Source organism: Colius striatus, chromosome 2 (assembly GCF_028858725.1).
Source record: "Colius striatus isolate bColStr4 chromosome 2, bColStr4.1.hap1, whole genome shotgun sequence".
In the NCBI taxonomy this organism is placed as follows: Eukaryota; Metazoa; Chordata; class Aves; order Coliiformes; family Coliidae; genus Colius; species Colius striatus.
This window is the reverse complement of record NC_084760.1, coordinates 59,937,857-59,960,943: the sequence shown is the minus strand read 5'-3', so window position 1 is coordinate 59,960,943 and position 23,087 is coordinate 59,937,857. Positions and strand designations below refer to the sequence as shown.

At 40.4% G+C, this 23,087-nt stretch overlaps 1 long non-coding RNA gene across 2 annotated transcripts in view; it reads right to left on the bottom strand.

Annotated features, from left to right (window-relative positions):
* Positions 1 to 23,087, bottom strand: part of LOC133624964 (uncharacterized) — a 56,642-nt gene that overhangs the window by 19,314 nt on the left and 14,241 nt on the right. For both annotated transcript variants that reach the window (XR_009818226.1, XR_009818227.1), the window contains exon 2: positions 8,804 to 8,902. This is a non-coding gene — a long non-coding RNA (uncharacterized LOC133624964). The remainder of the gene's footprint in view (positions 1 to 8,803; positions 8,903 to 23,087) is intronic.

Sequence of the window (23,087 nt, the reverse complement as noted above, 5' to 3'; positions counted from 1 at the left end):
GTTAAGCAAATGACAGTTACATATTTTCACCTTTCTAACATGGGAATGTGAGTATTTTATAGCTGTTGAAAGACAGGCTTTATAATCCACATTGTCAAAGTATGAGCAATCAGTTTGCACTTTAAGTTTCCCAAGGTTCTGTCCTTTCGCAGTAACAGCACACTGGTTCTTTGGGAAAAGAAGAAAATAAAAGAGCTCAGACTGTTCAGCCAATAATGACAGCTTAGACATCAAATAATATTTTATAATTATAGATACAGAGCTGCGTTCTTGTGTTAACCTGCTTCATGGAGTAAACAAAAATATCAACATTAAGTTCAGTGAAGTAAACTAAAGCCAGTGTTTTAAAAAGATGGTTTTCATAACTCAGTCCTTAGCTCTTACTATTTGCTAGTTCACAGATGAATCTAACACTGTTCCTTATTACTACTCTTGGTAAAACCTCACACTTCAAGAACTTATTTTCTATTGGTTAAAAGTGTACCAAATTGAACTTTTGCATATTGTACATCCCCCTCAAGATGAACAGTTCTAAAATGTTTCGGTCAAATCTATAGAGATATTCCTGAGGATATGCAAGAACTTAGAGGCGCAGTGCTTCTGTTTTCCTGAACAGACTCATTTCACAATTTGATCATGTTTCAGCTGGTAGTGTCTCCAACTGTCAAACTCAGTGCTGCGGGCATATGCAAGGCACACTAAACTATTGTTTACAACATCCAGTCCCACTGAACTTAAGCACAGGGCTGCTTAGCTAACAAAACAGCAGAAAAAGACTGTTCTCAGACCCACCCAGAACTGAGGGAACATAGGGTTGTTGGCTGCTCATGTGCCTGCACACTCTTCCAAAGACAGACCATTTCTCACAATTTTCTCTGACAGCTGCATGTCTCCATCCTACCTGAAATGAAAATTAAGCCTATTTGTTCATCTAAGATGTGAATAAAGAGCAAGACATGCAATGAACAAATACCAAATCTCTTCTTGTTGAGTTCATCTCAGCCAATTTATGTCTCAAACAGAGCAGGACTTATCTCACCTAACAGTAGGTGAATGTGTGCTGCATCAAAATGTGGACATGACAAGGTGTTGAACTGAAAAAGAGTGTCTGGATACTTCCTAGCTTGCCTTTGACTCTGAATCTGATACTTCCTAGCTTGCCTTTGAATCTTCTGTGTAATAACAAATTGTCACACTGTCAGTGTTTCAAGGGTAGATGACATAACTAATTAATTGCCTTGTTTAACGTTTTTTTCTGTTATTATGCTTTGAACCATTAGAAAGTCCATGGTTATTTCATAATTAGTCTGTAGAACATTAAGTGAAACTAAATGGAGAACTGGATTTTCAGTGATATATGTCCTTTCTTTGAATGCAATTAGGATGGTATCCTTTCTGTGACACTGGAAGCAGGCAAGTTGTTATTCTCACTTGACTGTTCAGCTCAATAATGTGAGGTTTATTACCAAAGACTCAGTGAAATGTGAGGCACACCTGAAAAAAACAGCAAGGTCTGATTATCAGTCAGCCTCTATTCTCAGTAAAAAAGTATTAATGTCAGCATCAAGCCTGTTGAAAAAGTTACAAAAGGTTCCAGGAGGCATCTCCCCTCTTGTGAAGAGCTCTAAGATCTTTGTTTCAGTTCCAGTAACTGCACCAGATATAAAAAGATATATTACAACTTGCAGGTCCTGTATTACTCCATTACAGTCCATGAATTGTCATAATAGTTGTCAAGCAATTGTAATAGTTTGAGTCATTTAGATTTAAAAATATTCCAGAAAATGCTTCTTTTGCTTTTCTTCACATCCAGAAAATTGTACTGGCATTAGAGTCATATGAAGGTCATGTAGATGATGTAGGCACGTTGTCTTCTGCATGCAATAGGCCTCTGATGCACCAACATCAGCAGAAAGGTCATCTGACTGTTGCATTTTACTTTTCATTAGAAGTCAGTTTTAAAAACAGCCCTGAATTGTTTGTTTCTTCTCGCAGTTTAAAACTTGCACTGAGAAAATGTGATGACTCACCTACTTCTCCCTTTTGCTATAGTAACATGAAAGAAGTTGGTAAAAGGCTGCAGAGCAAGATGAAGTTGAGAAGCCCATTCTCCCGTGTCATCATGGGCAGCATCTAGCAAGTGCTGTCTCTGCAGACCTTTTCTTCAGGTGACTCAGTCTCTCAGATTGACTGTGATCCTGGAAAAAGGGCTCATGCCAAATAACCATCCAGATAATGCTGCAAATTCCAAACTAATCACGGAAATTGCCTATTCACTTGAACAACAGTCACAGGCCTGGGAGACGCCAGCCTCCAACTGCAGTCATGCCTTGCCTCATTAGTCCTATGTGCCCCTGAAACTAAACTGTCAAAGGGGTGTTGAGTGCACAATGCACTGGGCAGCATCTGAATTAAATTCCTGTGTGGAACCAAAAATAGAACACTTTGAGCCCCTTTTCTGTTGTGAAGAAAAAATGTCTGGACAAAAACATGCTTTTCTTAGTATTATTTAATGTGTTTTTCTGTCTAAAAAGCTAAAGATTTTTGGCCTCAAGGGGTGCTAGCCTGTTACCTTAGAGACTGTTTCTTTTAGAGGCAGTGGAGTGGCAGAGGGCATGCCTTTGCTGCTTACCTTGGCAACCATGAATTGCTAAATGCTGTTCCCATGAATGCAAGCCTTTCACTGCCATTAGAGCTTGCCCACAGGTATAAACATTCCTTCGTGAAAAGGTCCAGGGGAATGTACACTACCTCGATAAAAATCAAGACAACAAACAAAAGCATATTATATAACAGAGCAGTTATATAAAATTAGATTTTAAAACAAGACGTGTCTTCAATGACATTGATTCTGGACGCGGTCAAATTTCCTGTTCCATTTATATTCCCTACAGCCATACCAAGCAGTGGCAGTGGGGAAAGGAGGAAAGAGAGGAAAGCTCCACAGGATATTCCTGTTTCTGCAATTGCAAAATGGAAGACCACTGTGTCTGTACTCAGAATAAACACGTTGGACAGCTTCACAGGAATAGTAGGACTCCACCAGCCTCTCTCCCTGACACTGGGGCAGGTGGAAGCAGGAGGAAAGCAGACCCCACCGGGACTGTACAACAGCACTAGCTCCCCCCGCTCACACGGATTCTTTATGGTCTATGTGGGCAAACACTACAGGCAACATTCTCTACATGTTTACCTGTATAAAGCCCTTATGCCACAAAAACAAGAGATTTGTTGTATTCTTCCTGTAAATGAGGCTGTTGAGCATGGAGGAATCAAGTTCTAAACTTAATTCTCCCCTCCCTCCCCACCCCTCAGTCTCCATTTTGTAAACGATTTTAAAAAAAAAAAAAAAAATTTTCGCTCCACCATCAAGCCAATTCACTTTCTCATGTCTCATCTGATAGTCAGTACTTGTAATAAAACCTGGGATTTAGATTGTAGTGAGGCATACTTTAGGAGACTTGATCTCTTGGCAAAACAGTGCCACTATGAGATAGGTCTCTAAACATGTACCAAAGGGGAGCCAGAAGGCAGCTAAGCTCACATAGACTGAAAAGCTCAGACCTCAGCAAAGTACAAGGAGACTATGGTCTTGATCTGCCTATGCAAGAGCAACTTTGTGCAACGATATTGGGATATTGTTCTATTGTAGTTTTGTTAAGGCAGAGGAAGGCTCCTCTTGCCTTGAGAAAATCCCTGTATCAACGGTGCTTAGCACCTCCCATATAATCCTCCCTGTGAGTAGTGGTCTGGCCTTGCATCCCCCATGTGATGTGACACTTGGCAGACAAATGAGCTCTTAAAAGTAGAGTCTAATGCAAGGGCACCATCGCAGAGCTTCAGGAGAACCGTGTAGCCAACAGCCATATAGTTGCACCCAGTCAGTCATGTGTACACAGACAGACTGCTGTTTCTGAAACAGGTCTGTGGATTCCAAAGATGTCGGTGGAACTGCAGCTCTTAGGATGCCATGTAATAGAATATGTTCAGGCCAGATCCCTACAGAACCCCATGGATGTCGGAAAAGTGACCAAGCTATTAATGTTACACATGATGCCCTGATGCATTGGGTGTCTTTAACATGTAAAAAGAGTTGAACTACATTAATAATCAGATCCACTGTTTGGTTTAAAGTGTATCTAGATCCTTCTTTATGATATAGTAGAAGAAAAAACATCCCTTACTATGTGGACTTTTCTTTCTCATTCCTTTTTGGTGGACCACAGTGATTTTTTTCTTTTCTAGTATTAGTCACACACATCTGACAAGCATGAAGAAGGCAAACCTGGTCTGATGGCCATGCTCTGCCCTCCCTGGCTCTCAGCAGGACGACTGCTGTATATCCTGTCTGACAGAGGACATGCAGAGTGGGAGACCCAAGTGTGACCAGGGAACCTAGAATGGCCTTTTACTTTGCTCCTGAAACCTGTGGGTTTGGTGTTTTCTCTCTCAAAAGAGGAAATGTTACATTGATAGGAAAAATATTCATAGATGTCAGTTCTTAAGATACTACTTCTGTCTTTCTCTCTGCTTCCTGCCCCGAGCTCCAGCCAAGTTGTTCTCAATCTTTTTGCCGATAAAGCAGCTACAGTTTTATTTTCCTTTGTCCCCACATTGTAGCATTGTCAGAGGGAGAAGCACGCAGTAGAGGCTCTTCTGACAGGGCTGGCCAGCTGCCCTGAGAAGCCCTGCCTCAGCATCTCCTCTCACTCTACGACCTCTTCACATTCCCTCACCAGGCCTGGTGTCATGTGCTGAGACCTCCAGCAGGGCCAGGGATGTTCCCAGTACCTTGACTGAGTGCCAGCCAACAACCCAGGATCCTCACCCACTGCAGTGGCACAAGATTCACACTTGCTGACAAGCGAGTGCTATATCTTGGGGCTTCTACCAGTATCACTGGGGGATCAGCTTTGAGCTTCTTTCTGATAATCACACTGATGATCACAACACTGTCTCCTGGTAGGAATGGGGCCTTCACAGATTTTCATCATATACTTCTGCAAAACCACTGCTTATTCTACTACCGTCTCCACACACCTGTATGGAGTTTTCCACTCCAGATACAATGTCAAGAGAATGATCTGTTCCATTGGGCAGGGCCTGTGGGCTCCACAAGCTCAGTGACTTCCAGGGACATGGTGAGAGTCTAAAGACCTCATTTTCAGAGGTTTCCCCTCAAAAAGAAACAAAGAAAAAATTGCAAAGTACAGGACTTGCTCCAGCTTTGAATTGAAATTTGAATTCAAAGCTCAAGAAAGATTTTCAGCATCCACCTCTATGCATATAAACATACAACCAAATCAAAACAGGCTGAGCCCACCAGGAAAAAAATAATCATTAAAAAAAGACAAAACTACTTAAAATTTTGGTCCCCAAAAAGTGAATGTTTGCACTAAATGTAAAACAACAAGAAAAAAAATGAGAGCTATTCCTTGGCTTCTTCACAAAACAAAGAGTATCACTTTTCAGGTGTTTGTCAGGCAAGAGACAATGGTAGTTACAGGACATTTCTATAATCCACAGTTGAGAAAAACTGAAAAGACATTTGATATATGAAACATGAAGCAATTGTGAAGCAGTTGTGAAATCCATTTGTGCGAACATCTAAAAAATACTAAAAACCTGGGGACACATAGATGAAGTTTAGCTGTTTTACAAACTTTGAATGTTTGCTGTGTAAGAGATATGGTGCATCTCAAGAAAACAAACAAAAAACTCTTTGATATGTTTTCCTTGGTTTTTCCTGTATTATCTAAGTAGACAAAAAATCTTCCAAGTATCAGAACATTTGTTCTACTCAGTTCAAAGTAGCAGAATCAATAAGCTGTGTAAATTTAATAGATTAAGCAAAAAAAAGGTAATGAACATTTCTGAACTGAACATGCACTTCAAGTAAGTTTTCTGTCTTAGTTCTCTGTTCAAAAACTGCTGCTTGGGTTGGTTTCTGAGGTCCTTAGTGTACTAAGAAGGCCAAGATGAGCTCTGGCATCTCTTCCAGTAAAAAAAAAAAAAAGAAGGAAGGAGAGAGACAGAAAGAAAGACGAAGGAAGGAAGGAAGGAAGGAAGGAAGGAAGGAAGGAAGGAAGGAAGGAAGGAAGGAAGGAAGGAAGGAAGGAAGGAAGGAAGGAAGGAGGAAGGAAGGAAGGAAGGAAGGAAGGAAGGAAGGAAGGAAGGAAGGAAGGAAGGAAGGAAGGAAGGAAGGAAGGAAAGCTATTAGGAGAGTTGGAGATCCAAGCATACGAGCAACCATAATCAGGCAGCTGAGCTGGTAGCACACAGACCTTAAAATTTAGAGGCAACTGAATTTCTTAGTCAAAAAACATCCCTTCCTTTCTCTACCCTAAAGCCACCTTCACCTTCCTCACTCATCTAACTCCACTATGGAAATGCAGGCCAACGTCTGCCTGTTTCTTTCTTGGCATGGAGCAACAACAACTGGTTACATTAATGCAATATAAATCTGTGCACATAATAGCATGAGATATCAAACAAAACAGGCCAGCTATAAATACATCTGAAGACTGGTAGGGGAATAAAGACAGAATCAAAGGCTACAGTTCTCGCTCTAGCATGAGCATTTTTCACTGCTTTCCAGTTGTGCCACTGCTGTTCAGCCAAGTAACAGCTCACTGCATTCCACAGCTACCAAAGACATTTCCACTATAGAAAATATATATAATAAGGTCAGATGCTTCATTTTAGTTTTTCAGCATCTATGTGATGTGAGCCCCAGCTCCCTCAGCCTTTCATCATAAAGGAGATGCACAACTCCATTCATCGTCTTGGTGGCCCTGTGCTGAACTCTCTCCAACAGCTCCCTGTCCTTCTTGAACTGGACACAATATTCCAGATGCAGTCTCACAATGGCAGAGTAGAGGAGGATAATATGAGTGGGTGAAATCAAAGTGGTATAATTACAGGGGAAGCAAGTAGGAGCAGTATTGGTTCACTACATTGAATGTGTTAAAGGCTGGGAGTTGCCAGGAAAAGGACCATGCAAATTAAGAGGGGTTTGTTTTTTGTGGTTTGTTTTTTCTTTTTTTTTTCCCTATAATGTGGTAAATTAAAGAAAAGCTGAAATTACCATTCTGACACATTCTTCACAGCTCCCAATTCTGCCATTACTGAACAAATGCACTGAAATATAGGAGGGGAAAAGACTCTTACTTCTGGCAGTAACCTGTGAAGTGCTGTGATTATCAGGGAGTAATGGAAAAGTTCCCAGGAATTAGTTAGTGGTCACGTACTGGGCTGCTTCTACTCATACATGAACAGATCATACCTACTCTACACCAAGGGAGCAGCCCTCATTTCCCTGCCCCAGATTTTTGCTGTGGGCTCTATGGTCCTGATCATTTTCTTCCTCTACTTACAGAAAATACACTCTGATTCATCCACCAACATCACTTCTCAGCTTCCACTGTAAAACCCTGGTCACAGTTTAAAGTATCAGTAGAGGTGACTCACAGCGATCCCTTTATATTGCTGGACCAAACTCAACATCAAATATTCCTCATTTGAAAGCAACTGTAATTAATTGTGTTGCTGATATATGTCAAAAGTTATTGTACTACCTAGTCATGACTAGAAACACATCTGGAAGTTTTGGTCCAAAAAGCATTTTTGGTGGTGAATACCACAGGAAAATGCTACTAATTTTTACTTATCTCATAGCTTAATTTAATCACTGCCCTTATAGTGAGGTCACTGTTGAGATGTTGAACAACAAATATTTGACATTACTCGATAAAGCTATGCAAGTGTAGGGCACAGGGTGAGGATGAACACCATATCCAATTGAAGTGGCAGAGGAATGCAGTAGACAGCATGTAATTACTTGAGAGAGAATTTGCCTAGGAAACTAAAGCTAATATCTCCATTGCTTTGAAAAAATGTACTTTTAGCATATAAAAAATCATCAAAGTATCTTTCCTAGGTGCACACTGCATCATTAGAGTGTTTGCAGGAAAGTTAGGGTGAAAAAAAAAATTAAAAATAATGTTTCTTGATTGTCTATTCAAGCAGTTATAAGAAAAAAAAAATGCACTAAGTGTCTAAGGAAAACAAAATGGGAATCAAAGGTAAACAAGGTTTGTTTTGAGCTTGACATATTTCTGAACTTTTGGAAGCCAGGCCCAGAGCTAGAAAGAACACGGGATACTTCTGACCCAGGAAATACTAAACATCATACAAATGCCTCTTTTTTGGGGGGCTTTTTTTTTCCATGGGATCTAAGACCTGGGGCTAGACTTACATTTGAAAACCAGTGTTAAGAATGGTTTGCCAATTTGTTAAGGTTTGATGAGAGCTCTCAAATGTTTAAAAGAGTAGTCTGGGATCTCTGAATGCCCTTAAGTCCTGGAAAGAAGACCTGAAGTCTATACTTGCTAGTAAGAGAAAAAGTCTACCTTCAGAAAGCAATTCAGAGTTGTCACTGTGGGGGTGACAGAGCCAGCACTCAGCCCTGTGATGCTGGGCTCCTACTACTACTGGGAATCTCATCCACCCTGGGCACTGCTGTGACTAATGCTGAGTAGAGAGCCTCTCCAGCTACCAAAGAGGGAAAACCTGGGGATAGGCATAGATTTTAACTGTCCTCAATGGCCTACATGTTATACTTGGAGTTACTGGAAGGTGCCTTCCCTTCTTCAAACCAAAGTCTCATCCTGAAGGAAAACAGCCTAAATTACCACACAGAGCAGAGATGTCCATCTGTGTTTTGCAAAAATGACCTCAGGACAGTCTACAGTGGCCTGGTCAATGTTTGCAGTTACATGGAAAGTGGTTGACTGCTACTTACCTTGGTCCTTCAAAACTGCACTCTGTCCTTCCCTATTTCTTTGGAAAGCACCCAAACCAGCCACTAACAGGCACATGTCCTCCTGCCCAGTCAGGCATCCTGTGAAACAAAAGGACAGATGATCTCTGACAAAGGGAGAGAAAGTTGCAATTTATACACTATGCATGTAGCATGAAGAGGGGTAGTTCTCTATGTTAACCTTAATCCCTTGGGCCCTGGAAGCAGCATAGCTGAAAAAGCTGATTAACTGAAGCATAGAAGCAATTGCAGAAGAACCAATAATCCTTTCAATCCAGAAGCTAACTTGCGCATACAGGGTCTACATATATGCTGTAACCAAAGGAGAGAGGGGATAGGGATGCTTGGCTTCAATCATTGCTCTGGTCATTGGTTTGTTATGCTATTTCATCTTCCACAAGCGATAAAAATGAGGTGTTCTGTTATCTATCTGGGCTGAAGACAAATATTATCCATTGAAACACAAAGGTATATAGCTGCAGCAAGAAAGAGAACAGAAGAGACTGGATGACGAGCTACAAATATAGTATTTACTTTAATGAAATGTATTTTAGGTCAGCCTCCTTTCACAATGTTCTAGAAACTCAGTCTTAATAGAGATGTTTACAAGCAGAGTATAGATTTGGGCCAAGTCCTAAATATAGAACTGCTTTCTTATGGAAATAAAATTGAAAAAAACTCCACACCAAAAAAACCCAACCCTAAACAAACAAACAAACAAAAGCAACAAACCTTCAGATGATCTGAAGTGTTCTTGAAATTGTCTGAATTTTGTGCCAAGTACACAGGGCAGGCTAGTACTTAAGAGTCTGCCTGTGCCAGCTCTGAATCCCTCCAGTAACTAGAGACTGCATATCCGACATTGGGAAATGATTATGGAAAAAAACCCCTGTTTTCTAGGGGTCATGCTGTCCAGCCATTTTAACCCTTGCTTGAAGGCTTGCCTTGAGGCCTGAAAATGCACAGCCTTTCCCTGGCAGCCTGGCACAGCACTGTGACAGCACAAGCCCCCAGCACTCACCCTCTGGCAGCATGTGGGATGAAGTAGGAACTTTACTGCTTGTGAGGAGACAGTTTGGCCCCACTAGCAAGACTGGCAGGTCCAGCCTTCCCCAATGCCCAAGTCAAGCATCTTTGGTAGCAAGAAAGGAGGATCTACAAGAAAGGAGGATCCACCTGGAGGGGGTTTGCACACCCTGCCATGCCCACTGGGCACATAGCAATCCATCAGCTTCTTCTCAGCAGGAAACAGGGCATCACTGGTGGAGAATGGATCTGCTTTTGCACAAGAAATCACTACTGTAAATTATTTGCCTGAAATCATCATCATAGTGCAAGGCCATGCTGTGCTTGGTGCTGTAGAGACTCGAAAGTGTTTGTGTGGGACTGGAAAAGCATGGGGGATGTGCTGTCAGTAGCCTGCAGAATAATTTTAAGTGGAAACACAGTTTCCTGTTTCCCTGCCTGCATTGTTCAGAATGAGCAAAACACAAAAAATAATGTTAAGAAAAAAGTAACAAAGCAACTTATGATTATCCTCTTTGTGACTCCCTATTATCTTACTAAGAATCTGGCAGAAATATAGCTCCTTATGATTTTGCTTTCATGCTTTGCCCAGTCTCAAAATGCATGGTACTAAGAGAATGTATCCGCTTCAGGGGCAGAATATAGGAACAAATGTTTTCTGCACATTATACTGGAAAGAAATACAGTCTTCTTTATTGTCCATGCAGGAAGGCAAGATTCTGGATTTTCAGAAGTCACCTGAGAGCTTCATGCTAAAACACCTAAAATTTCACTACTGACATTTGGCAAACAATTTTTCAAGTGTTATCAAACCTGCATCTCCTTCTCTTTCTCTCTAGACCAGTGGTCTAACAGATGTTTGTCCAAAATACCTGAAGACTCTGCCTGTAAAGGCTCCAGGAGGGCAATTGCATCAACTCCTTCTGCAATACTTCCCAGTCCCTGCTGTTCTTGCAACACATTTCACTTCCTCTGTGTTAGTCATTTTGACTTTTGCCTTTGGTATAAAAAGGGGGTTTTTTTTAAGTATATTAATAAATTCTTCATAGTTCAATGTTAATCATTATCAGTTTTATTGCTGTTAAACAGCAAGATTAATGTAGCTCCATTAATTTTGATAGGTCAAGTCCTAACTTTTGATAGGTCCAGTCCTAACTTCAGTTTCCTGAAAAACTTTGTTAGGGTAGCAGGATAAGCTACTTTCTTCCATTCCACGTGGATAAAAATTGCATAAAGAGTAGAGAGGCCAGGACATTTAAGGAAGAAAAGCCACTTCTCTTTTCATGTAAAAAAGGTTTTTAAGAAGCCAGGATCCCAGCTGGATTTTTGTATGCCAAATACAAGAAATATAATATGAGAGAAACAGAGTGCTATTTTGGGTCACATAAGTATCATATTCTGAATAATCCTTTTATTAGCAGGCAGCCCTTTCCTGCCTCTTCTTTCTCTCCAGCATTTACAGACCTCAGGCTCGTGCGTTTCCATCGCTGCTCTGAGAAGAACAGTTGCCAACTTCCTGTCCTTTAAAAAATGTAAGTAAATCTGAACTTGAACATAGCAAGAAGCACATCACAAAGCACAGAGCAGTCACCCTCATAGTTGTTTAAAAATGTGTTTTCAAGGAGGTCAGTATTTTTAATATTAAATTTATATTTTTTCTAAATGCCTGACTCAGTAAGTAATCAAAGAAAATGAAAGCCTAAAACACTCAGTTTGAATTTTATCATGTGACTCTGTGCTGGTGTGTAAGAAAACACTCTATTAACAAGCAAAGTGTGCATTGGAAATACTATTCTAAGCATTTAATGGAGTTGCATAAATCTTGTGTGTTTGCTACACAGTAAAAATAGTCTAGAGAAACTATTTTTCAATTAAAAATGTCCTTTTATTTTAAGAAACAAAAGTTGCTTATGTTTTTACAGACATTTAGTATCAAAGTACTTCTGATAAATGTTACCAAGGCTCTTCAGGTAACACAGTTAATAAAATCACTCATTAAAAAATAGTCTCTTTTGAACATGGTAAAATAAGAATTGAATCTTCTTGAATCTTTGCAAAGTTTTGCTTACCAGGCAACTATCAATCACAAATACTTTTGCTTCAGAGTACAGTGGCTAAATTTGTTTATTCAAGAGTCTGAATAATTAGGGTATTTGCTCCCACTCTGTCTTTTTAATTTTAACCCTCTGTATAAGCTTCAAAGCTTTCATATGATTTGGAACAATTACAGAAGCCCCTTGGAACCAAATTCATGCCTGTACTAGGCAAGTCTCCAATGCCGAGGCCAACCGAGTGAGTGCAGAAGCATTTTTAATTACAGCATCACCGTATGCATTTGTGACTGCTTAAGTGCACTTGACCCCAGCAGTTGTCTAATCCTTCCTTTTAACTTCTCCACGGTCTATTAAACATCCCCATTTACAAGACTCTTTGCTGGAATCAAATCCTTGGTTGTTGCAATGTCTGCCTTTCCCACTTCCAATGTTCTGACAACCCTTAACATACTCCAGTCCAGATTTGACCCCTCAATGGTACACATCTAAATTGAGTCGATCTCACTGAGAAAGATCAAGCTGCTACTTAAAGTGTCTCATGGCTGGATTTCCTTCCCAGCACACCCACAACTCCCAGCTGAAGTCAACATGAAAGGCTGTGTGCAGCTGCAAGCGGTATTAGGTAGGAAAGCAGTGTAAGCCTCACATGATCTGAGCAGCAAGTGCACTGTGGCAGCAGTAGCAAGAGAAGGGATGGGAAAACAGACAACAGGCCCCTGGCCCTAGAGTAAATCCGTGCCTAAAAAGCATGATGGTGATACATGCATGATGGTGACAAAAAGCTAAAAAGCATGATGGTGATACATGCATGATGGTGCCACATTGCTCACACACAGTGATGATATAGTCAGTGCTAGAAAAACAGGTTATCCAAATAGAAATAAAAAAATGTTATGCTATTTCCCTTCTTTGCAGTGTTGTTTTGTTCTTATGTACTTATGACTCAAAACTTTTCACAAATATCATCCAGAAAACCAAGTTCCCTACAAATCCAGGCAATTCAGAGGTACAGCATGAAGCATAGGTCTTCTGTGGGGAAAAGACAATTGCTGCTCTAAGGTACATAGAGCAATTAATGAACACTGTCATGAAGGCAACTGCCAGCTGACATTACAATGGAATAGAGAATATAATCTCTAGTGTTTTCCACTGAACTTTTGTGAGGAGATGGAGAGGCTAAGCAAAGAGCTATAGCATCTACAGTTTTATCTATGTTTTCATTATCTACTTAACAATCAGCCATTTCATTTTCCTTTCTTTAGGACAAGTATTCGAGCAGGGAGAGAGGAGAAAGGTCTTGATTTGACTTTCTTGGAAAGGCACTTTTGCCATCAATATACTGGGAAACAGTCAACAACTATCTGCCTACAAGGCCTACAGAAACAGAACTAGTACAGGAAAAAAAAGTCTCTGAACTAATTCTTGCAATACCAATGTAAAAGAAAATCATGTGTTCGCCAGACAAGTTCTTTAGGTATAGTACAGCCAGAATATGTACTTTGAAAACGAGAATCTATTTTCCAGACAATAATGTTCTTTGGACAGCATTCCATACTTCTAGAAATTCTGTGAAGTTTATTTTCTGTCTATGTGGGTGGGAGAACACAGATCCAGGAAATATACTTGTCATTCTCAGTGGATTAGAAAAGTTAATGCCTGTCTCGCACAACTCCTTTAACCTTCCTTATTGCTCCTTATTTTCCTAGCTATCATTTTTCCACTTGTTCCTACAGTGACTCTGACCTCACTGAATGTGAACTTGTCACTCCTGGATCTATCTACACCCCATTCTAGAAGAAATGCATGGACACATTATTCAAAACCTTCTTCTAGTGAGTTCAAGCACCAAAACTCACTGGGAGATTGTGAGGGGCTGGAACAGGTAAGGTTTTCTCAGATTCAAGTGCTAAAAAAAGTTACCTCTTATTGTTCTGGTAATGGAAGGGAGAAATCAATTAAAACAGGGATTTCAGAAAGCAACTCAAACACATTGCTTTAGATTTTGTTCTCATAAAGTAAAAATTAAACCAAGAAATAAGTAAGATCCCAACTATTCTAGGGTAAATAGGCAAATAATTGTTCTATACTACATGCTAGCAGTGAAAAATGCACTATCTCTTTTTAATAATATTATATGTATGTATACATAGTAACAACTTATATAATATATCTCCTCAGAAATGCTTCATTCTTCATGTGTTACACAATGGACTAGAGAGTTTCAGTTATTCCCTCCCAGCTTTGTACTAGCTCTTCTTGTCAGGATGAAAAACCCTGTGGTATTTCAATTCCACCTGGCAGCTAAGCATTTTCAGTCCACACTGTATATTTCTTGTCTTGAGGTAACAAACCCAATTTGTAAATTCAGTTGTTAATTGGAGAGGAGTGCCACTTCATGGCTTCTGTGTAATTCTCCATCTCTTAGCTATGTCTGGTTTTCTTCCAAATATATTGCAGGGTCCAGAATTTGTAGTAAAGATGAGAAGCTATTCTAGGATTTGCTTTTCCTTTCAAAAGGTATTTAAATTGAGTTATTTTGCTCGTACTTGCCAATTATTACTGCTAAATCTTGTGTTGCTAAATCTTGTGTTGCACCTGGTACAATACCCTCAGTCACTGTGCTGAAGACAAATGAGGATATTTCTGGGGATCCACTAGAAATGTGTGAAGACCTGAAATTTCAATACACGTCATTTAACCAGTTCCTCTTGTTTCTGGACTCCACATTTCAGTAACACCACTGTTTTTCCTGCGTGCTGTAAAATGAGACACAGTATAGTGACAGCACTTTCTTTTCTCACACGATAAAACATGATGGCATCAGTAAGCACACACATAAATCTGCTGGAATTGTATATTAGGTAATATTTGAGGCAAGATGTCCAACATCTCTGAGAATATTATGCTGTAGAAATAAAATGCAGAATCAGATTAACAATACCCAAGACGGTTATTAGCTCAGAATCTAGGTAGAGATGAGCTAGCACACCATTTTCTTCACAGTCAGTATGACTAAGCCTTTCACTAATTTAAGCACTTTAAAAGCATTTCACACGTATCCCAAAATTCCAGGGACATGCCATTTTTTGCTGCATTGCTGTTTGGATATTTTAAGCAATAAATCCTGCATGCCATGTAAGCATCTGCTTCCATTATACTTTTTCTGTATAATCTTCAATTATACCATCCCAAAGAAATAAAATTCTCTGCTTTTAAAAGCGTCCTCTAGTTTCTTTAAAATTCTTGTCATATATATTTTATTTGCAGAGAATTACTACATACATTTTTCTGTGACTCCTTCCTGGAAGCATTATTTTTGACCATGTGCAAGCTAAATATTTTACATTTAATAATGTAAAATAGCCTGTGCTGCTTTTCTCAGTTAATGTTCTTCTCTGAGTAACTCAGCTTTACCCTAGCTGCTGAAATACAAAACAAAGTATTCAGAAAGTTGTCTTGGTCTCTTCACTTTTTTCTGCCACACTTCTTGTTTTCTCTTCAAGGGTCTTCTTCCCTACCAAAACAACAGAAATATTCACTTTCCCATTTCATGGATCCCAAGAAGCCCTTTTTTTTCCAACACTTCTTCTCCCTGTTCCTAAAACTCTTTTTCCTTTTGGGACAATATTCCCCTTTTAGCATCCTGTCTGTCTGCTCACCTCTGAGACTGGAACACAAAAATTGCCTCCTGTTCACCTATGCAGTATTTCCTGCTTCAGCACAAGTCCTCCTCAGCTCAAGTGCTACTTCTTCCCACAAAACCGCTCAGTTTAGCTGGTTAGGGAAGAAAACTGTCAGATATATTACCTTCAAGATGAAGTTTTATCACAACAGGCATAGGGGAATATCGGTCCTGCCTGAAAGATGGACCTTCAACATTCACATTTTCACAGGAACTTTCTTGCATTGTGTAAGTGCTTTTTATACATGTTGCCTATTTTCATTTCTGTCTAGATCTCAAGTTTAGGATTTAGTTGAAATTAGTTAGATCAAATGAATAAACAATTAGCATACTCTGAGTCTCTCGGTCATTCTCAAAAAAAAAATCCTCCAAAGTTTTGTTAGTATGTTTTCTGTAGACATAAGAAAGTAATTTGTCTTAGGGATTCATTGTTTATTCCTTTCTAGGTTTAGTGCTCACTATGAAAAATAAAGATCTTTCTTCCAAATGCAAAACAACAGTAGCTGTTTTCATAGAATCATAGAATGGTCAGGGTTGGAAGGGGCCTTTAGAGAGCAGGTCCACCTAGATCAGGTCGCAAAGGAACATGTCCAGGCGGGGTCTTGAAGATCTCCAAGGAAGGAGACTCCACACTCTCCCTGGGCAGCCTGTGCCACTGCTCCACCATCCTCACAGTAAAATAGTTTTTTCTTATATTTAAATGGAACTTTTTGTGTTCCACCTTCATCCCACCATCCCTTGTATTGTACTCCTAAAGAAATACTGGTATAAAGAAATACTGATAAAGAAATGCTGAATTGTCAAGACTTTCCTCAGCTTCTTGTATCACATATACAAAACTTTAACAAGTTCAAAAGACACCATTTAAATATGTAACAAGCTTTAAAATGAAGCACATACAGGAAGGAGCTCAACCGAGTCTGTAGAACAGCTTTGGAGAAGAATCCTGCTTTAATGGAGCTTGTCTCTATCTTTAGAAATTATTGCTAAGGCATTAATCACTACAGATTTTAAGGGCAAAGCAGAATATTAAGATGAACATGATCACATTACGTTTACAAATCTCAGGTACTATTCTGATTTTCTCATTTCTGGTTCCACAGGATCATGATGCTTCTTGTTAATCCTGAATATATCTATAACTGACTTCAGAGGTGGGCCTAACTGGGACAACTTCTGCCAGGGGACCTTGTCAGGAAGAGTGCTGGAGCAAAGTCTCCTAAAGAGATTTCTCATTGGGGGGGGAGGGGGGTTGTTACATGAGACTTTCTTCTAGGATGGGATACAGATCTAAAGCAATCTGGTTCTTAATATCCAGGCTAAATCACTGAGAACAGAACAAACCATGGCATTTAAATAAAGAAGAGTAAACAGCAATTTTCAGTCATGTTGCTCTATTTTAACATGCTGTGGCTGAACAATCCAACATCTGGACTGTGAATATGACACTGCCAAAGCTGTACTCAGTGGCTGCCAAACTGCTAAGCCCACGTGTGGCTTCACAGCTTGATATCCAGAGAGCTCAACTATGATTCAAATACTGAAAAAATCATCAGGTCTACAGTTGCAATATGATTCAGCAGTTTGGAGGCGAGCCTTCTTAAGGAAGAAAGTAAACAGCAGCAAAATAACCCACAACTGACCATATATGGCATGCAAGTCTTAACAAAGAAGTAAACTCTTTGAACACCTTCATTTCACTGCAGAGCTCCATAACTTTCCTGGTTGGTGCAAAACATGGCTTCTTACAAGCATCAGGGGCTAAATTCTGCTCCCCTAAGAACCGTGCATACTCAGATGAACTTCACTAATTTCAGTGGTATGCAGTCTGTTTAAATATAATACATAAGCTCCTCGACATGCTTCTTGATGGTGCCATTTGAGGTAAGCTTAAAATCATTAACCAGGTAGAGACCAGCTTCCTTACTGAAGAAAGCCTCTGGTGGTATTCCAGGAATGTAGCCAGAGAGGTGGGTTCAGTCCCCACCACACAAAGACACTTGATTTGTAAATGAATTAAGACTTGTGAACTGACAAGAAACAAAACTAAGGGTTCTGCACACCCACAGAAGGCACTGGGAACCTCAGGCCTACACAAATTGCTTTATGTTCTCCAGGAACGTTTACACATACATAAAAGGTGACCACTGCTTGCCCAAATGAGGTGCCTACTGGCCTTGTACATGGAAGAGTTCAGATGCTAATTCACATTACAAAGCCTATTCCTCAAACTTGCCTTCTTGAAGACAAAAATAGTAAAGCTGTGATTTTTCTTTTTCTTCATTTATTGATCATTCAGGTCAGCCATCACTGTACCAAGCCATGAGAGTGCTCACCCCTCATACTGTGCTGCTCAGCCCTGCTCAGACAGGTCAGACACCATCCATCCATCTGTACTGCTCACAATTCTTCTGGTGACAATATGCCTACACTTCCTTTGCCAAGCAGAGTGGCTTAACAAATATTCTCTAGTCCTTACAACATATGTGCTCAGTCATTTGGGAAATAAATATTTATTTTTTTTAAAAGGAGGAATTAATGCTGCTCCAGTTCAAGTTGAACAATTTATTCAGCACTACAAAATGTTGCTTTAGGAAAGCTTCCTTTTAATATAGTGTATGAGATAAATGGAGCCCTTTTTTTCTCCTTCCTTTTGCTTTAACTGTAATTGAATGAAGGGGAGATTGTGAGGTAAAATCAAGCACATCTGGGTCAATTAGCATGGAAAGTCAATTCTTTAAAACCTGATGGATGCCTCTGGGAATCACGCACTTCACAGCACGAATCTCAGTGTAGTGCTGCACTCTCAGTAACTCAACTCAATTAAGCCATTACGTGGTTCTTTAAATCTGGGGATCTGGGGGAATTGGTTAATTGTCTGCTTGTCACGGTTCCTCCTCAGGGAGCATGTAAACGTCTTCTATTTCTCCTATAGATGTGCAGTGCACATAAGAACAATCCATTTTAGCTGACTTATTCAAAGCTTATTTCTCCCGTGGGAAAATTAATCTTCCTCCTCAAACATTGCCCAGAAGAATAAAGCTCTCCGGTGGAAAGAAACCATGCCATCAATACGGAATACGTTTTCAATTACTACAGTCAAGTTTATATTTCCTTCTCCTTGAAAGACTCAACTATTTCTCCCTGCTTTCACTTGTTCACATCTTTCACAACCAAACTCTTCCAGCCTGTGATGGGGTTTCACCAGTCTCTGCAGCCATGAGCAGCTCTGCCCCACTCTTGAACTTACCTAATGCACTCTAAGTCATCCACTGACTTTACAATCAGCAAAGCCTCTGCAAGTCTCTGCAGTCTAAGCATTTATGAAGCACTTTACACGATGGTAAGAACTGAGTGTCTCCACAGGACAATGCATCCCACGTCTGGATAGGTGAGCAGGATGGCACACAGGGGGATGCCCATCTGTCTCCACTGAGAGCTGCTCCAGGAGTCCACTAAAAAACATCTTGAACAACCACTCTGAGGCACACAACCCACTTTTAGACAGTAAAATTAGTGAGATTAATCCCACCCACATCACCCCACTGCTGTCACTGTGACAACCACCCAAGAAATATAGACTACTGTCCCTGTCTCATCACACCACATCAGTGAGCTCCTCTTAACATGCACACAAGCGGCTGCTTTCACTCTTTTTTTTCCTTCACATTTCAGACTGCTGAACACCCAAAATCTCTAGCTGGCCTCTGTGGGAGTCAGTTACTGGGTGCTCAGGATTGTGGAAAACAAGTTGCCCTATTTAGCCCCTAAATATGGATTTAGAAGGCTAACTTTAGCTTCAGGTTTTTTAAAAACTTGGCATGGTATTAAAATCCATCCATGAGGCAAGTTAATTTTTTACCATCAAAGAGAAGTAAAACTCCAAGGTTGTACAGCAGGACGACTAGGATTAGAACGCCACAAATTCCGTGTGCTATAACCAGAAAATTATTCTGTTTCCTAAATGTAACATAATTGGGACATAGTCTGATAAATGGAGACTAAGTAAGCCACACTAAATCTACTGATGCATTCTGCAATGTCTGGATGCGTCCCCAACCCTAGCTATGAAAGGAAATGTAATTATGGTAATGAGAAAGTGCAGTCCACCCATCATTTGGGTTACCACACACATACGTAACCTATTCCAAAAATAGAACTGCAGTAATGTCTCTTACACTCTTATCTCCCTTAGATCCCTTTTCCTTAAGCTATAAGCTTGCCATTTTTTCCTCTGTCAGGAGAAACAATCTACTTTGATGTATGCACGCCAGCTAAAAGTCTGTCACGTCCTTCAGGACGTGGGGAACAGCTGTTTGACATTCACCAGACAGCTGCCATCAGGGGCAGACACCTTCCCTTGCCCACGTAGATGTAACCAGAGTGTTTGCTCAGGCACAATGCTGGGGGTAAAGGAGGGAAGTTAAGTCTGAGGAAGAAACTTCAAGGAAGAGAGGAAAATCAGGAAGCCAGAAAATTTCATAAAACATCCTTGTGTTCTGGAACCTATGCCAATTTTTAAAATGAGGCATACGTCTCTTAGTGCAGTCTCAGCCATGAATGCAGGGCAGTGTAGAGATTTGCAAGCCTTATTTGAATAGCCTAGTTTGGCTCTGGAGAAGCAGAACAGCATAGCACACAGTCTTCTGCAATGGAAGTTTAGACGAGTTAGTTCCTCCGATGTAAAAAGGCAAATTTTCATCAGTGTCCTTAGCAGGTATTGCTCATTTGGTTTACATCATCTGGAGGGCCTGTGGCTGTGTAATACATATGCATAACTTAAAAATTTCAACTGTAGCCCCAGAGTATGTACAAGGGATCCTGACAACAAACTTTCTGGCTTCCCCGTCTGTCTGCAATCCAGGGACACAAAGCCAGACACACTTCCTCCTGTGGCAGACTGGCATGCAATTATTTTTGTGCACCTCAGCTTGCTTCGGTTACAGAAAAAAGAGGAAATATTTTATTAACTTTCATCTCCTAAACCAGAGTGTGATAGATAGCTAGACTTCCAGTTTCACCAAGGTTTTTTGGGCAAAGGAGAAATGTCTCATTGTCAGGTGTCTATAAAGGCATTCAGAGGTATCTAAAGTCGAAAAAGAGATCTGACCCTAACTTTAAAATGTTAGTATTTTTACTTTGTTGTGCCTAGTTGTTTACTGCAAGTTATAGTAGTATAATCACAAAGTGAGGTGAATTAGAGAAAGGGATTGTGTCCTGCACATCCCTCCACAAAGCTATCTTCTCAGAAGTGCCTTATTCTTGCACTGACCGACAGCTGTTGCAATGAAATATCCAGAGTCATGGCAGGGGTAGCCAGGCCCAGCGCACTACTGGCAGCTCCCTCAGCCTTCACTGCTTCCGGACACAGTCACAAATCAGAGCTCCCTGTCAAAGAGACTTTGTTCACTTTCTACCCACAACCAAAGCAACGTGATAGCTCTCTTCTCAGTGAATCACTAATCACTGATGCTCATGTATGTGCATCTGGACCAATCATCAAGCTGTTGAAGACTCAAGGTACTTTAATTTTTAGGGAAATAAAAAAGAAAGAAACAAAATCAGCAAAGTATGTGTTCTGTCTTCTGTCCTTCTTATTGCCTGGAATTCACCAAGATGGTGCCTGATCAACCGTCGCTGGAAGTAGAAAAATAGGGAAGAACAAGAGTAATCATAGGAAATTCAATCCAATCAAGTCAACAGCGGCTTGAAGGCTTTCTGAATGCTTCGCAATCCACATGCAAGCTGTTCCCCCCATCCACTTTCTGCCAAAAATATATCTGCATCCCAAAGTTAACACAGATAGAGACCAGTAACAGCTGAATTGCTTCCCGACCATAAGGTACGGTAGCTTCTACAGTTTAATATACATTATATACGCATTTTTGTTGCATTGCAACTTCATGTAGCATAGCCAGTTCCTGACTGCCCTGCATATTCTATGCTGTAGTCTCCTGTCCTCATTCAGAGATTGTGTAAAATCCTGTGTAAAACTGTGTTTACGCTGGCTTCAGTTTGATGCAAGGGACCACATGAAACATCACACACACTACAGACATGCCTTCTTCCAGAGCTGTCAGCAGCACCTTTGAAAAATTTTATATGCACCCCAAAGGGGGAAGGAAAAAAAAAAAAAAAGGAAAATAAACCCAGGAGCCATTTGCAATGAATAAAAACTTGCGTTTCTGACCTTTCTTCAGAAACAGCTCTAGCATCCTCCAACATCCAGGGTAGTACAAAACCTGGTATGTTCGCCTTGGCATTGCAAATCCATACACGCACATGAGCACAGATACACATACCTACACAGATACAAATCCTTCTCCCCAGGGACGTGGCCTTCCCTTTTCAGATACATACCAGCAGCAATGCATACACTGAAGAAATAAGGTGGAAAACAGTCACATTTTTTCACACAGTCGTTTTTATTCTGCTCGCAGCAATTCCTTCCTTTTCCAGCCACAGGCAAGGGTTGAATCCAGATGAGCCAAAGGCAGTCTAGGCGGGATGTAAATGAGACCACACCTTCCAAACACCCTCCAATCATAAGGAAAGAGTATGGATGTAAATAAAACCACATCTTTGCTGGAGCAGCCTCGTCTTCTTACACAAAACAGTTTCCATGTAAATAAGACCACTCCCTGGGATGGCCTGCCGATTTCCATTCATGATGAGAGGCATGTAAGCAACGCCAATATTTTACAAACTCTTAAACAAAACTTAGAGGAGTTTAAGTAATTTTTACCCTTCTCTTCCACAGAGAAAAGCTAGTTCCTTTGTTGGAAAGCACCTTCTTGCTGCACATGGGATACCATGAGCCAGCACTAATCTGTCCTCAGTCTGCCTGTCCGGCATTCAAGACCACTTTATGAACAAATGGTTTGCCTATAGGACATGGATACATGTTATAAGAAGTAATTTCTACTTTGCACTGACAAGCTTTCTCATCCTTTACACTGAGATTGGATGAATGCTTTCTTTCCAACTGAGCAGAATTTTAAAAATACAAAAATGGAGACAGTGAGATTCTCCTGCATGTTCCCTTTTATCCTCCTTTCCACATCCATATCCAAAGCTGATTTTGAGACTTCCAACCCAGATCAAATGCAAGAAGTTTGTCTGAAAAGGTAAAGAACTAAACTGCAGACAGGCTTCACTATAACTTTTTCCAGATGTCAGAGCTCACTATAATCATCTCTAAAATTGATTCTCATTTGGGCCAACAAGCAACGTAAGTATCAGTAAAACATTACTCTTACTGGAGAGTCATTTAACTATTTGGAAACACTTCAGATGTCTAGGTCAGGAAGGCAAACAACTTGAAGGCATTCTGAGAGGAAAAACACCGTTCTCATCTAAGTTACTCACGGTAAGAAAGTCCTGGAGAAACAAATAGGCAGACTCCAGCTTCCTAGAACAAGATACATGAGACGGAATGAAAGTGCTCGCAGCGGCACACACTTTAGCCAAAAAGGTGTTTTTTAATAAAATTGGGAAAGGGTGT